General features: G+C 42.7%; 1 protein-coding gene across 1 annotated transcript in view; it reads left to right on the top strand.

Annotated features, from left to right (window-relative positions):
* BMERB1 (bMERB domain containing 1) overlaps positions 1 to 14,730 on the top strand; it is a 633,071-nt gene that overhangs the window by 372,022 nt on the left and 246,319 nt on the right. The gene's annotated exons all lie outside the window — the stretch shown is intronic.

Below are 14,730 nucleotides of genomic sequence, written 5' to 3'. Positions count from 1 at the left end.
TGCAAGGGCTACTTCCGGTTCATAGGTTGCTGACACTGGAAGTGCTATTCCCACAATACATAAATAATGCGGAAGTGTTGGCACAGACACCCTCCTGTATAAGGGAATGCCCTATCGGGTATCGGGGGAAACGCGTCATAGAGGAGGCGCTGCATCGTCTCATCCTACAACCGCGGTCCGCACTGCAGGCGGCCGCGACTACACGAGTGATAGCAAGCCTATTGTCCCCTTTTTACATTGCTGAGAAGAGGAGAGGAGTGCAAAAAGTGGCATCCCCTGAGACCATACAGATAAGATCCAGCAGCAGGAGTCATCACACACTCTGATTGCTATACAGCTCTGGTAAGAGGCTATATTTTTCTCAGGCTGCAGAGAAATACAAACGTGTGATTCTCCCATATGGTAAAGGGGTGTTGTCACTTCAAGGTGTTCTTAATTCCGCATTTATATCCCTTATCTCTGGTAAGAAGCTAATCCTGAAGGTGGTGGGATTGAAGCGTGTCACTGAGCACTGAATATTGTTTCTTTCATCCTTGGATTGTCACTTCTGGATAATTATCGCACGGACTTTATTTTAATTTTAGCACGGATACATATTGTGGACTTGATTTTTTTTGTCACAAACCCTTTGGGGTTAATTAACTTCATGGTTCATATTGGTGTATTTGAATATACACCTTGTTTTAATGGTTGTCACTGCATTGATTGATTTAAATCACATATGACAATTGGCACCTCATTAATTTAGCGCACCAGACCTATTTTTTCAATCTATTATTTGTCCAGATCAGGTATCTGGATCTTTGGTAGCAGCTTAATTTTTTTGCACAGAATTGTCAGGGCACTCACCATTACTTTATCAATGGTTAAACCTGACCCTGTAGGAGTATCAGTGCTCCTATCAGGGTGGTTCCTATGATGAACCATATTAGAACCGTTGGTATAGGATTTCATTTCTACATCATTTCCTGGGTGGGGCTTATTATTCCTGATGTTATTGTGGTCAGTATTCCTTAGATTCCTATTGGATTTGTTATTATAATAGGAGTTGTGCCTCTTCCTTCCTCTAGTTTTGGCCCTTACCTGCCCTACATGGTTGCCCCTAGAAGGTCTATTTCTTTCTACCCAGTTTAAATCACTACCACTTGCAGGATGTAAAGGTGGACCTCTTTTCTAGTTGAATTTATGCCCCTCCTGGTAATCCTGTCTATCTCTCTCAAATCTACCGAATTTCTTACGTATTAGGTCCGTTTCAAAAATGATTATTTGATCATTCACTCTACTATCCCAGGTGTTAAAGGATACAATATCAACAAAAGAGGCCAACTCCCCTTGTATATCCTTGAGATCTGCACATATTTTATCCAAATATCTCTTTCTTTGTATTACTATAGATTTAAGGAGTAGCTTATTGCATTCTCTTAATTTCCCTATCCATTCAGCTTGCAAGTCTTCATCTAACCAAAAACACATTTTAGTAAGTCTTAGACCTCTTGGTATCCTATCCACTTCAAGGTATTTTTTCCAGAAGCAGGATGTCCCACCACTGGGTCATTTCTCTCTCAAAAGTGTGTTTTAATTTATCAAAGAGAGACACCATGGTGTCTTCCCTGTTCACAGGAGAGTGGGCGTATTATGGGCTAAGGTAAAGCAGATAGAGAGGACCTCTTTTGCTTGGTTTGCTGTTTTGAGTCCCATGTCACTGACACTCGCAGGGCCGGTGCTACCAGTAAGGTGACCTAGGCAGCCGCCTAGGGCGCAACTTAGCAGGGGGCGCCAACGGAGCATGACCCGAGGTAAGTGACTTACCGTAAGTCACTGAAGGGGTTTTAACCAGTGGCCGCAGACCCGTCCATTAGGGGCGCAGGGGCGCCGCCCCCCCATCCATGCGTCCGGCCCCCTAATCTACATGCAGGGCGCTGGATGCATGGATTCAAATGAAGGTTTTTTTTTTTTCTTGAAGCACGTGATTACAGCCAGAGGCTCTAATAGGCTTCAAAAAAGCCCACCCAGTTGTGTGACAATAGAAAATGAATATTTGCTATTGCCACACTGATTCTCCTCCCGGCCAATCAGGAAGAGGGTCCTGAGATCAGTTTCCCAATTGGCCAAAGGAGAAGGCATCCTATTGGCAGGGAAGGAGGGAGGAGACTGAGGGGGGAAGCCATCACCTTCCAGAGGAACAAGGTAAGTGAACTGGCGCCCGGGGGGGGGGATATGGTGTGGACTGGACTCTAGAGTGACGGGGGGGGTAGGTCTGTCTGCTCCCCCCCCGACCGATGGAGCACCAGCCGCCACTGGTTTTAACCCCTTCAGCAACTTGGGATGGGGCGTGGGAGAGCATATTGGGGGGGGCAGCAGTTTTTAATTTGCCTAGGGCGGCAAAAATCCTTCCACCGGCCCTGGACACTCGTTCCCGTATGTAGTAAGACCGGAATTAGTGTCAGAGGCGGAAGTGACGGGAGGTGGAAATGACGTAGATGGAACTGACGTCACGGTTTGGAACGCATGACGTGACGGCCCTTCTGGGATCCGGCGGCGTGCATTCCACCCACATCCAGTTACCTGACAAGGGGAAAGGGGCTCATGAGGGTGTATTGAAGCCCCTTCCCCACATTACTTTATATATACACAATATTATGCAGTATGTACCATTAGTGTGTGGACACAAGCATATCCATCCCAGATCTTCAGCAAGGCCCAGGGTGCAGGATGGTCACAATATTATATTTACCACCACACTCTATGGCAGCACCTCCTTGGATTTGTTTGGGTATGTTTTTGTAATTATTTTTTTATTAATTTATCATTTTAGTTGCATTGTCTGCATATTTGATCATGTTATACAATATAATATATGAGTACTATGAATCCACAGTACTGTGGGCTGATGGTAATGGTTTGTGTGGCATGGGTTAATAGTATTAGGACCTCACTAATGAGGAAGGAGTCCCCCAAGGCCCCACAGATGAGTCTTGGGCCATTTTGCTATATAAACTGGTGGTTTGACATGGCCCTTTGGCTCTGAGGAAGAGGCAAAGCCTCGAAACGCGTCAGCTGTCTATCATAAAGGACAGAGGACATTTACATTGACTGCTCCAGAAGTTTGGATTTGATATGCTGGGTTATACCATTGTTTGTGAGTAGTCACTTTTTACTAATAAAGCCTATATTGAGGATAATGCGCTAGGCCGGTGCGCCCTTTTTTTGTTCTTTGTTTGCAACATTAACATTGACACTGCTTACAAGAAGTAGAAAAGCTCAAAGATACATTGCTACAACATTTCAGCAACTTTTTCTAGCATCATTTATGTTATTACCTCTGAATATCTTTGCGAACATTCCTGACCTATAATCAATCCACTTGTTTAACACAAAAATCAGTCTGTAACCATTAACTAGTTACCCAGCTGCCACTGAGCGCTGTCATGAGTAAATCTAGCAAAGGCAAAAGTATGGGAGCCAGATCAAGACACCAACGAGACAAAGGTGACAAAAGTGCCGTCATCAGCAGCCCAGCCAATCCCGCCACTCGGTTAAGATGGCTACACCACGGGCAGAATCTGAAGCTTCATCGCCGGCTCAGTCCATAGATAGCGAGAAGACCGAGAAGACACGCACTGATCGCTGTTCAGAGTCGGGTAGTGACATTGAAAGAGGAGAAATACCTCTGATGTAATATGATGTAATATGTCGGGTACACTTCTTCAAACAGAAAGAAGCAATACTTACTAAAGCGAGGGAGAAAGATAATATAGATTTCAATGGTGCACAAATCACTATGTAGCCAGACCTATCGAAATGGACTTTGGCTAAGCGACGGTCCCTTCGGCAACTAACCAGAGCTCTACAGGAAGCCAAGATCACATATACATGGGGCTTCTCTTTCCATTTACAGATGAAAAAAATGCCCATTCGCCGCTCTCCTGCGGATCTCTCAGCCTTTGCTAAAAATCTTGGGCTGCCATTGGTAGAACTGGATCCTTGGCCAGACCCTTCGATGTGGACTTCCCCAGCTCTACCGGTGTGGGAACCTTGGCAACCAAGGGATCTATATCAGGAAAGTTGCCCACACCAATTGAGAGCAGCCGCCCTAGATGATACAGTAGGTTCTCTGGAGACTAAATAGGAAGACAGATGGAGAAGGTAGAGAAAGATTTTGTTTTCAATGAAAAGTCTAGACATTGTATTCTTTAGATTCTTGTCTACATGATTACTCATGTTGTATGAACTGCCCCCTTTTTTTTTTTTTTCTCCTTTCTCTCATTTACCTTTTGGGAAAGAAGGGGAAGGGGAGGAGGGAGGCGTGGGCAAGTAATGAGCTGAAAGAATGAAAAAGAGAGAAATGTGTATTTTCCTCTCCCAACCCCCCTCCCCATTTTTTCTTTTTTTTTTTCATGTATTTTCTTTTCTTTCTTTCTCTCCTGTGAAAGGAGGGGGTAGGGAGGGGGAGGGGTTGGAAAGGAATGAGAGGAAGAAGGGAAAGGGAGAGAGATATGTATTCTCCTCTCCCACCTTCCTCTCTTTTTCTTTCTTTGAGGGCTGCAACCAACTGCAGTGATGCTACTAAAGATGTGGTATTAACCACCTGGGGTGTCCCTGGGGAGGATTCAGAGACAACGAGTGATTGCTCTGGGCAAACCCATTTGAATATCATCTTTTGGACTGTACTTTTTGCCCAAAAACCTAAGGGGATCCTCTGAATGAGTATTTGTTTAGGGAGTAATATTACCTCTGGGGAGGAAATCACTTTTGCTGCCCATGCTTCCGCCTTGATTTGTATAGGCGGTCAATGTGTCAAAGTAGACACGTCCTATCTATGAGTTCAGTTAGAACTGAACTCACTTTCACCTTATTTTTTTTATTTTATTATTTAATTTCCTTTTATCACTAAAATTTTATTTATTTATTTTTTTCTTTTCTTTTCATCCGGCAGTCATGGTTTGATCAGAGGGCTACGTATATTTTGAATTACCATGGAGGCGATAAAATTTGGGTTCCTTAATGTAAGAGGTCTTAACACATAAGCAATGGGTACAGGTACTTTTCTTACAGGAGACACATTTTAAAGCATCATCAGTTATACCCATGCCTACACGTCATTATGACAAGTGGCACCTATCATGTAATAATCCAGTAAGCTACAATATATTACTATATTACATTTTTTATTTTGGGTTCGCTTTGATGCAGGGCAGCAATATATATTTATTCATTGGTCTTTGTCATGCAACCAGATGGCGTGACTTAAACTGCTAAAAGACATAGAACTTTTTCAGACCCGCTGACTCATTGTCAGTTTACTCACAGCATATAATTATACAGTCAGCACTAATCAAACTGACAATATACATAATATCTACATTTTGAAACATCAAAAGATGTACTTAAATTTATATTAATCCCAAAGCAAACATTTATTATATTGCAGCTTACCAATTCTTAGATGTGGTGGCTGCATTCCTTTTTTTATTTGTTTAGTTTTCTCTTTTTTTTTTTTCACCTGGTGATCCAGTGATCCAGCCAATAAGTCTGTTTTCAACATAACAAGCTGCCTAGCAAAAGTGGCAGTTGAAGGGTTGAGATAAACCATTTTCCACTGATAAAGGTGGTTACAATGGTCAGTTTCTATTTATTTCTGTAAAACCTTTATCCCAAAGGTAACAAATTGTTCTTTTTTTTTTTTTTGCTTAAAAAGTGTGAGTTGGAGTTTGGCTTCAATTCGTTAGTGTATCTAAATCTGCTAGTACATCTAACATTCCCTTCAGATTAACAACACTGCTGTCCAAAGCTGTCTCCGTTGCTATTTCACCGAGAGTAAAAGTACTCTAAGGGCTCTTTCACACAGGCGGACCGTTCAGATCCACCTGTCTGTTTTTTTTGCGGATCTGAATGGTCCCCCCATGCATCCCTATGGGGCATCGGATGTCCGCGGAGACATGTCCGCTGACATCCGATCCGTCAAATCTGGACGGATGGAAACCCTATTTTCCATCCGTCCAGCGGATGGGATCGGATGAGAACGTACCGACGGTCAGTTCCAATCCAATTCCCCCATAGAGATGCATGGGGAACTGACAGCTGTGTCTCCGCACACAGCGCGGAAACACAGCTGTCATCCTCCTGTTCAGCGGGGATAAACGATAGATAAACGGAGTCCAACCGACGGACGGACAGTGTGAAAGGGGCCTAATACAGGAGGTGTGTTACTGGCCAGATCACCAGGTGAAAACAGAAAAAACCTAAAACAATAATGCAGCCATTATATCTATGGATTGGTAAACTGCAATATGTTGACATTTTGGTTTTGGGTTTAGTACCACTTTAAATACAGGAACTGTGTATTTTTCTTTTCTACTCGGTAGAATAATAATACAGATAAATGGCAAACACTTTCACCAAAGCCTCTGATATGTATTTTTTACTATATCTTTGTTTTTACTTTCCATTAGATCAAACAATGAAAATTGCTGGTATTCAATTTCTTTTGTTAAAAATCTTCATCATATATTTTTCTAATTAAAACAAATCTGTACTCATAAAAAAGCATCTCAAAATCATAGCGAGTAGCAGTAAGTCAAATTAAACTGGACTTTTTCTGTAATGTTGAAGATATTTTGGACCGTCTCCAATGCACATCCTCAGCTGAAGTGAGTGTCAGGAAGATACCCCTGCATTTTTTTAAGGTGACATTTTAATCCAACAAAGGAAGGTGTTTATTAATGATTGCCCAGCACTGTTTACCCCTAAAATTGAAACACCATTCACTTCTTGCAACATCTAAAGCCAACAGCCCTCTTTCCCCATTTTTCACGGCATGCTTGAAGTTTTAGGGACCTAGGGTAGGACTCCCACACGTGTTAGCAGAGATACAAGGGACTGGGGCAGAGTGAAAAGACAGCTATTATCAACAGCCTGTAGGCTCAGACTGGGAAAATGCAGGAAGTGATGCCCAGAACAAATATGGTTGGTGGATAGGTGGAGACATGGCAGAATGCAGTTACCCAGAAGTTCCTGAAGTTCCTGGGACAGAGAAACTGGAAGGAGATTGGAGACTCCATCTTTGAAATGGGGACAAAATTAGGGATACTTTTTAATCCGGGGAAAGCTTTCTATAATCGGGGTCCTGTCATCTTATCCAAAAACAGGATGGGAGCTTTTAAAGTTGTGTAACCACCCTGTTCTATTACATATCGGTCAATTCATTATTGTTTACAGCATATGATAACACAGTCACGTGACTCATTTGCATTAATTATCGCATGCGGCAAAAAAATATCCAATTCACGAAAAAAAAAAAAAAAACAATTATGCGGTGTTTACCACAAAATGAAAAATGTGCCAGTAAATATCCCCCAAAAAATATGCGGTAAGCTCTTATGTCCAAATTACAAACAAAACAGTGTTTTAAAAAACATGAAATATTTACCACCAGGGTTTTTTTGGCGGTATCACATGCGGTATTTTGTTAGAATGTGAGGGGTCCCCCCCAAAGCTGGTTGCTTAGGGGCAGGCTGAAAAGCCAGCTGCCTCATCAGCTGTCAGCGACCCCCCCCCCCCCAATGCTTACCAGGCACTTCCGGTCTAGTATGAATTTTAAGAGGAACACCACGCCAAATGTATTTATTTTTTTAATGGCGTTGGGTTCCCCCCAAAATCCAAGCATGCAGCCTGGCAGGTCAGGAAAAGAGGGAGCCAAGGGAGCACCCCACCTCCTGAACCATACCAGGCCACATGCCCTTAACACATGCCCCCCCCCTTTTCCTGACCTGCCAGGCTGCATACTCGGATAAGGGTCTGGTTTAAATTTTTGGGGGACCCCACACCTTTTCTAAGTTTGGCGTGGGTTTCCCTTAAATCCATACCAGAAAGTACTGAAGGGCCTGGAATGCATGGGGGGAGGGGGGGAACCCCACGCTGTTTTTTTTTCATAATCTTCAACTGCTGGCATGTTTTCTTTACATTCAGCTGTCAGTGGGGAACACTTCAGTGCTTGTCTCCAGCACCACTCCCATGGACTAGCAGGGAGGAAAGAGACATTGCAGTGTGACAAGCACTTGTCAGGAATGGGGGGTGTTGGACTCTCTTAACACCCAGCAGAAGTGCATCTGCTGAGCAAGCAAATGAGGTGCTGGCCCCAATGAGAGAAAAAAAAAAAACTTTAATTCTTCAGGTTACCCTTTGCAAACAGAAGTACTTGGGTGTGAGAAAGAAAAGAGGAAAAAAGAGGCTAGGAAACTGAAGAAATGCCGGGGAACCCAACAGGAACCTTTCCACACTCTTGTCCTGAATTATTGGATTTTAAGGGTTGTGAGGTTGTCATAAATAGAAAAACACATAATATTTTTTAAAATATTTTACTATAATTTTAATTTAATCATAATTTTATTATTACAGCGTTCAATGCAAATATAATTTGGTCCAACGCGTTTCTCAGAGCGTTCTGCTCCTTAGAAGGCTTCCTCAGGGACCGTATATGACATACAAAAACTGTTTCCACAGGCTTATAAAGAAAAAGAAAAACATAGAAATAAGAAGAATAATAGGAGAACATAGTATGCATGTATTCTAACAGTATTTTTATATTCTTTACATTGTATTACAATAGTAAAGTGTGCTCACCAATTAGACTAACTGCTGAAGATGCTAGACGTCCAAAACATCCCATGGGGCACATTGATAACTCGCCGATGGCCACAAACCCTCAGCGGCAAACCAGTCTACCGAGGGAAATGGACCCTTGACAGGCACCGGACTGTGCCGGTAACTCACAGAGGGCAGATGTGACAACAAGGTGGGGAACGTGAATATATTCAAAAATGATGCACATTTTGGTATCAGTTTCCATTCTCAGAAGAGGGGGGGGGGAGAAGAGGAGAGGGGGAGGGGGAGAGGAGGAGGGGGGAGAGGAGGAGAGGGGGAGGGGTGGAGAGAAAGAGGGGTGGATGAGAGGGAGGGGGGAAGAAAGGGGAAAGGGGAGAAAAAGGAAAGAGAGGGGAAATGGAGAGAGAGAGAAGGGGGGAGGAAAAGAGAGGAGGGGTAGAGGGAGGGGGGAAGGAAGGGGATGGGAAAAAAGGGGGCAAAAATTGATTCCAATGATGTGTTCAACTAGACTTATAATTGCCTGAATTGCATTAAAGGGTTATGCCTATGTTGGTCTCTGCAGACTATCAAACCCCTTCCCAGATGCTAACAACAATATCAACCTTACTATATGATGTAGATTTATCCATATCCCCCCCAAGCCCCCACACTAAATCGCCATAGGTGTTCTGCTAAACGGCTGCAAAAAGAAGTATCATACCTAGATAAGGATAGCAAAAATCCTGGTTTCCCAAAGGTTTGGAGAGAGTTCTGTCGCAGCCTTGTCATCCATGGATAGCAGGGAGCCACGTCCATCTTCCTCTGCTGCCAGAGACCTATAAGGCCGGTCCCACCAGAAATGACAGGGCCATAAGCTGGCCCCATTTCCTCACTTCCGGTGCGGGCGTCATATTGGTATATGCAAAATAGAACCAGCATGAACCACAAAACAGGAAGTGATGCGATAACACGCCGGTCATTAAGCCACACCATCTCAACCAGGTAGGAACTGCCGGGTGAGTCAGGACCACAGAGAGGAGCATAGCCCATCCCTTGTCCCCGTCTGGCACCTGAATGCCTGTCAATTAGGTACCTAGGCACCGGGCCCAGGTACCTAGGCACCGGGCGAGTACCCCGCGCACCCCCATAAATGTAGACGTCAGGCACCTACAGCTAGCAAGTCTCCATTTACATATCAGGTGTCAAAAAGTATCAGAGCAACAAAACAACATTAATAACAATGTTGCCACTCCATATCATGATATAGCTCATAATGCATGCACTTATTGGTATTTCAGCTACTTGCTTCCCAAAATAAATTCTTACTATCCCATATTTCCATGCTAACTAGGTCTAATGGAAATATGCAATATAATTGTGGAACCATAAAAGATGTTATCTTCCTTATAAGAAAGATTTAAACAACATTGCAGTGTTTAGGCCAGGTGGTTGAGTGGCCTGTAAATGATAAATCTATTTCACCTCTTGCTTGAAGATTTGATTATCAAAATCACCTCCTCTGGGGCTTTTTGGGATTACGTCTAATACTGAGAATGAAATCACATTAGGATTGTAGCTATGGTGAAGACCCACATGTTTACCAATCGGCGTATACAGTAATCCCACATCTATGTAATAGAGGTGGTCCTGTATACGTCGTGCAAAGGGTCTCTTGGTCTTCCCCACATAGAACGATCTGCATGTGCAGTATTTCAAGTATACTACACCTTTGACAATCCGCATAAATTTGGGGTTTTAATATACCACCCCTTGGAAGAGGGAGGGTATTACTCTCCCTCACCCAGGGGCACTGATCACAGCCACCACAACGATAGGTGATTGTACCTCCAACAGCTCCCTTGAGATCTACCCTTGGCAGTGAGTAATGATATGAACGAGACAGTCTCTGATGGACCATGCTCTTCGAAAAAATACTTCTGTTTGGGTATATGTTTAGAGATAATTGGGTCATCTGTAAGAAAATGCCAATTTTGATTCAAAACAGTTATAATGTATTTGTTTAACAGTAAAAACCTCGCGCTTATGGTAAAATATAAAATAAATAAATAAGTGAATAAATATAATTCAAAAAAAGTGTCTGTGCAATCATAAGCTGCTTGCTGCAAATAAAGTGCTAGTGCTCTTTAGATAATGTGAACTCAGTGTTGCAACGCTGCTTAAACAATACGTAGGTAAAATGAATGAATAATCTACTTGCAACAATGTACAAAAGTGCTAAATATACCGTGCAAATATCGCAAAATCATGTATAAAAAATTCAAATTCATACATCAAAATTCATATAAATTATAAAGTCCATATAAAGTCTATTCGAGTGCAAAATAAGGTGCTCCTGTGCTTTCTCTGTGCGTGAAAGGGGATGACCCCCTGTAGTTTTCTACTTACCACAATGCGCTTGGTAGGAAGCATGTACTGTAACAATATAATCCTCTTAATCTTAGGCTTGGAATCCGTGATATCGCTGGGAAAATCCTTGATGGTATAAGTATCCCAGAGTTCCCTCATGGAGAAAAAGAACCATCCATAGTGAAATACATTTTAACCAATTTTATTTAGAACAATCAAGAAATGTACTCACAAACACAGTATAAATGTAGGCATGTAAGACACGGCACGGTGGTTCGCTGCTCCCGCAGCGTGCGCTCCACCGGCCGGATATGATGTGGCAGTCCGCTCAGCCAATTGCTAGGCACGTTTCGCTGTCAATCACAGCGTCAGCTACAGATGACGCTGTGATTGACAGCAAAACGTGTCTAGCAATTGGCTGAGCAGACTGCCACATCATATCCGGCCGGTGGAGCACACGCTGCGGGAGCAGCGAACCATCGTGCCGTGTCTTACATGCCTACATTTATACTATGTTTGTGAGTACATTTCTTGATTGTTCTAAATAAAATTGGTTAAAATGTACTTCAATATGGATGGTTCTTTTTCTCCATGAGGGAACTCTGGGATACTTATACCATCAAGGATTTTCCCAGCAATATCACGGATTCCAAGCCTAAGATTAAGAGGATTATATTGTTACATGCTTCCTACCAAGCGCATTGTGGTAAGTAGAAAACCACAGGGGGTCATCCCCTTTCACGCACAGAGAAAGGACAGGAGCACCTTATTTTGCACTCGAATGGGCTTTATATGGACTTTATAATTTATATGAATTTTGATGTTTGAATTTGAATTTTTTATACATGATTTTGCGATATTTGCACAGTATATTTAGCACTTTTGCACATTGTTGCAAGTAGATTATTCATTCATTTTACCATACATATTGTTTAGGCAGCGCTGCAACACTGAGTTCACATAATGTATTTGTTGATGGGCATTATATTTAATGATAACTTGTTTCACTAGATCTACGTGTCTTTGTTTCAAAAATGTATTTATCTCTTTGGTGTCCTTTCGCTCTATTGTACGCCTTTTTAAATAAACTCCTGCTATATGAACGGGCCAGTAAACGAGTCTATAAGGCTTTGCCTTCTAAAACAAAATCGCAGTCCCTGGCGCAGTTCCTACGTAGCCTCAAGTATTTGCTATATGAGATACTGCGTACCAGGGAGTGCGGGTGGCCACTCGTGGAATGTAGTATAGTATTTCCAGCAGTTCATACTCACGCTCTCCCTGTCTTCCACCACCTCTCCCTCCAACCACCTAACAATTACCTGTAGAAACTTTCACCACTTCAACCCTTCTCTTCTCTATTCTTCTATTTACCACCTCTTTGACTAAAGCTAACCCCTGTTGTCCTGCCCCAATCTAGCCACTTATGTTTGCAATAGATCTCTGTCCTCTGCCCTGCATGAGCTTGACCCCTTCACTACACACAGAATCCGGCCTCGACCCCTGCAACACTGGCAAACAGATAACACCAGAAGTCACAAAAAATGTAACTGTGCTCTTGAGCGTCTGTGGTATAAGACTAAAGCTGGATAAACACTATACAATTTTCTTTAGATTTTTTCCTTTAGACTTACCAAAACCATATAATATGAGGTCAGACCTAAACACTTTCAATTTGTATGCAATCAGACAGGCCCTTTCACTACACAGTTGAAATTAAATCTAGGGAAATCTACCAACAAAAGTTGTATAGTGTGTATCCAGCTTAATTCTCATAAAGACTTCAACCAATATAAATCTGCCCTCTAAAAATACAATTCTTGCCTCCACACTGCCAAGCAGGCCTATTTTATCTCTCTCATTAACACCTTCTCATCCAGTCCCCATCAACTCGTCTCTACCTTTAACACTTTACTTGTTCTCTTTTTCCTGTGCACGCTCTACTTTGTCCTCCTTTTCCTCCGCACACTAATTCACTCACTACCCTGGAGATCACTAATCACTTAAAAAATAAGATTGATTAATTTCATGATTAAGTATCCCCCCCCCCCCACTTAACACACTATGTCCACAGGTACAATTGACACTTCCCTTATTCAACCCTGCTACTGAAGACAAAGTTGCTACACTTATTTCTAATACCCACCTAACCACCTGTCCCCTGGACCATGTTACCTCTCAAATACTGAGGTCACCCTCTGACTCTACCCAAACTCCCTTAACTACATCTTCAATCTCTCCCTCTCTTCTGGCATCTTTCCCAACTCTCTAAAACATGCACTAGTCACCCCCGTACTTAAAAAACATTCCATGAACCCCACTAATCTTAACAACCAATGCCCCATCTCCTTGCCCCCTTTTCCTCCAAACTCCTAGAATGCCTGGTCTACATCCAACTGAGTGACCACCTCTTTAAGAATAACCTTGATCCCCTTCAGCCTGGATTTTGCCCCCAACACTCCTCAGAAACTGCTCTCCTAAAATTCACAAATGATTTACTGACAGCAAACTACTTCCGGACTTTTCGGCTGCCTTTGATATGGTTGACCACCCCCTCCTCAAAAAAAATGTTACTCCTTTGGTCTCCGTGACTGTGCTCTTCTTTGGCTCTCATCCTACCTATCCCACCGCATCTTCAGTGTCACTTTCAATTCTACTTCCTCCTCAGCTCTTCCTTTCTTTGTTGGGTCTTCCAAGGTTCTGTTATTGGACCTCTGCTATTCTCAATCTAAGCCTCCTCCCTGGGTCGGCTGATAGCCTCCCATTGCTTTCAATATCATTTCTATGATGATGAAACCCAAATCTATCTCTTTACCCTTCAGCTCTCAACATCTCTTCAGGCATCACTAATTTGCTGGAAGAAAAGAGAAAACAGGTACCCCTTAGTGTAGACTGCAGGACAATTTTAGTAGTAAATAAGAGTAAAACTCACATAGTTGTAATATAAAACAGGAATGTCACAGGAACAGATCCAAAGACATCCACCCAAATCTATCGCTTTACCCTTCAGCTCACAACATCTCCTCAGGCATCACTACTTTACTGGAAGAAAAGAGAAGACAGGCGCCCCTGAGTGTAGACTGCAGGACAAATTTAATAGTAGATAAGAGTAAAACTCACATAGTTGTAATATAAAACAGGCATGTCAAAGGAACAGATCCAAAGACGTCCACAGGTGGTCACTAATTTACTGACCAACATATCAGTCTGTATGTCACACCACTTCCTCAAACTGAATCTCTCCAAAACCAAGCTTATAATATTTCTTCCCTTATGTGCATCTTCCCTTGATATATCTGTCAAGATCAATGGCACAACCATCAACCCATCCCCGTATGCCAGGGTGCTAGGTGTAATTCTTGATCCTGGACTCTCCTGAATGACACACCACTTCTCCAAACTCAACCTGTCTAAAACTGAGCTCATAATATTTCTTCCCTCGTGTGCATCTTTCCTTGACTTGTCTGTCAAGATCAATGGCACAACCATGAACCAATCCCCGTATGCCAGGGTGCTAGGTGTAGTTCTTGACTCTGGACTCTCCTTTCGGCCCCACGTCCAATGACTTTTCAAAGCTTGCTGTCACAACCTATGCAACATCTCAAAAATATGCCCCTTCCTAACCAATGACACCATAAAGCTCCTAATCCACTCCTTAATTATCTTGCACCTTGACTACTGCAACTCCCTCCACATTGCTTACCTTTACATAGGCTATCCCATATTCAGTTGATCATCAATGTTGCTGCCAGACTGATCCACCTTACAAACCACTCAGCCTCT

This window comes from Pelophylax lessonae (assembly GCF_965119305.1).
Source record: "Pelophylax lessonae genome assembly, chromosome: 6".
NCBI classification, from domain to species: domain Eukaryota; kingdom Metazoa; phylum Chordata; class Amphibia; order Anura; family Ranidae; genus Pelophylax; species Pelophylax lessonae.
This window is presented reverse-complemented; position numbering and strand designations above follow the sequence as displayed.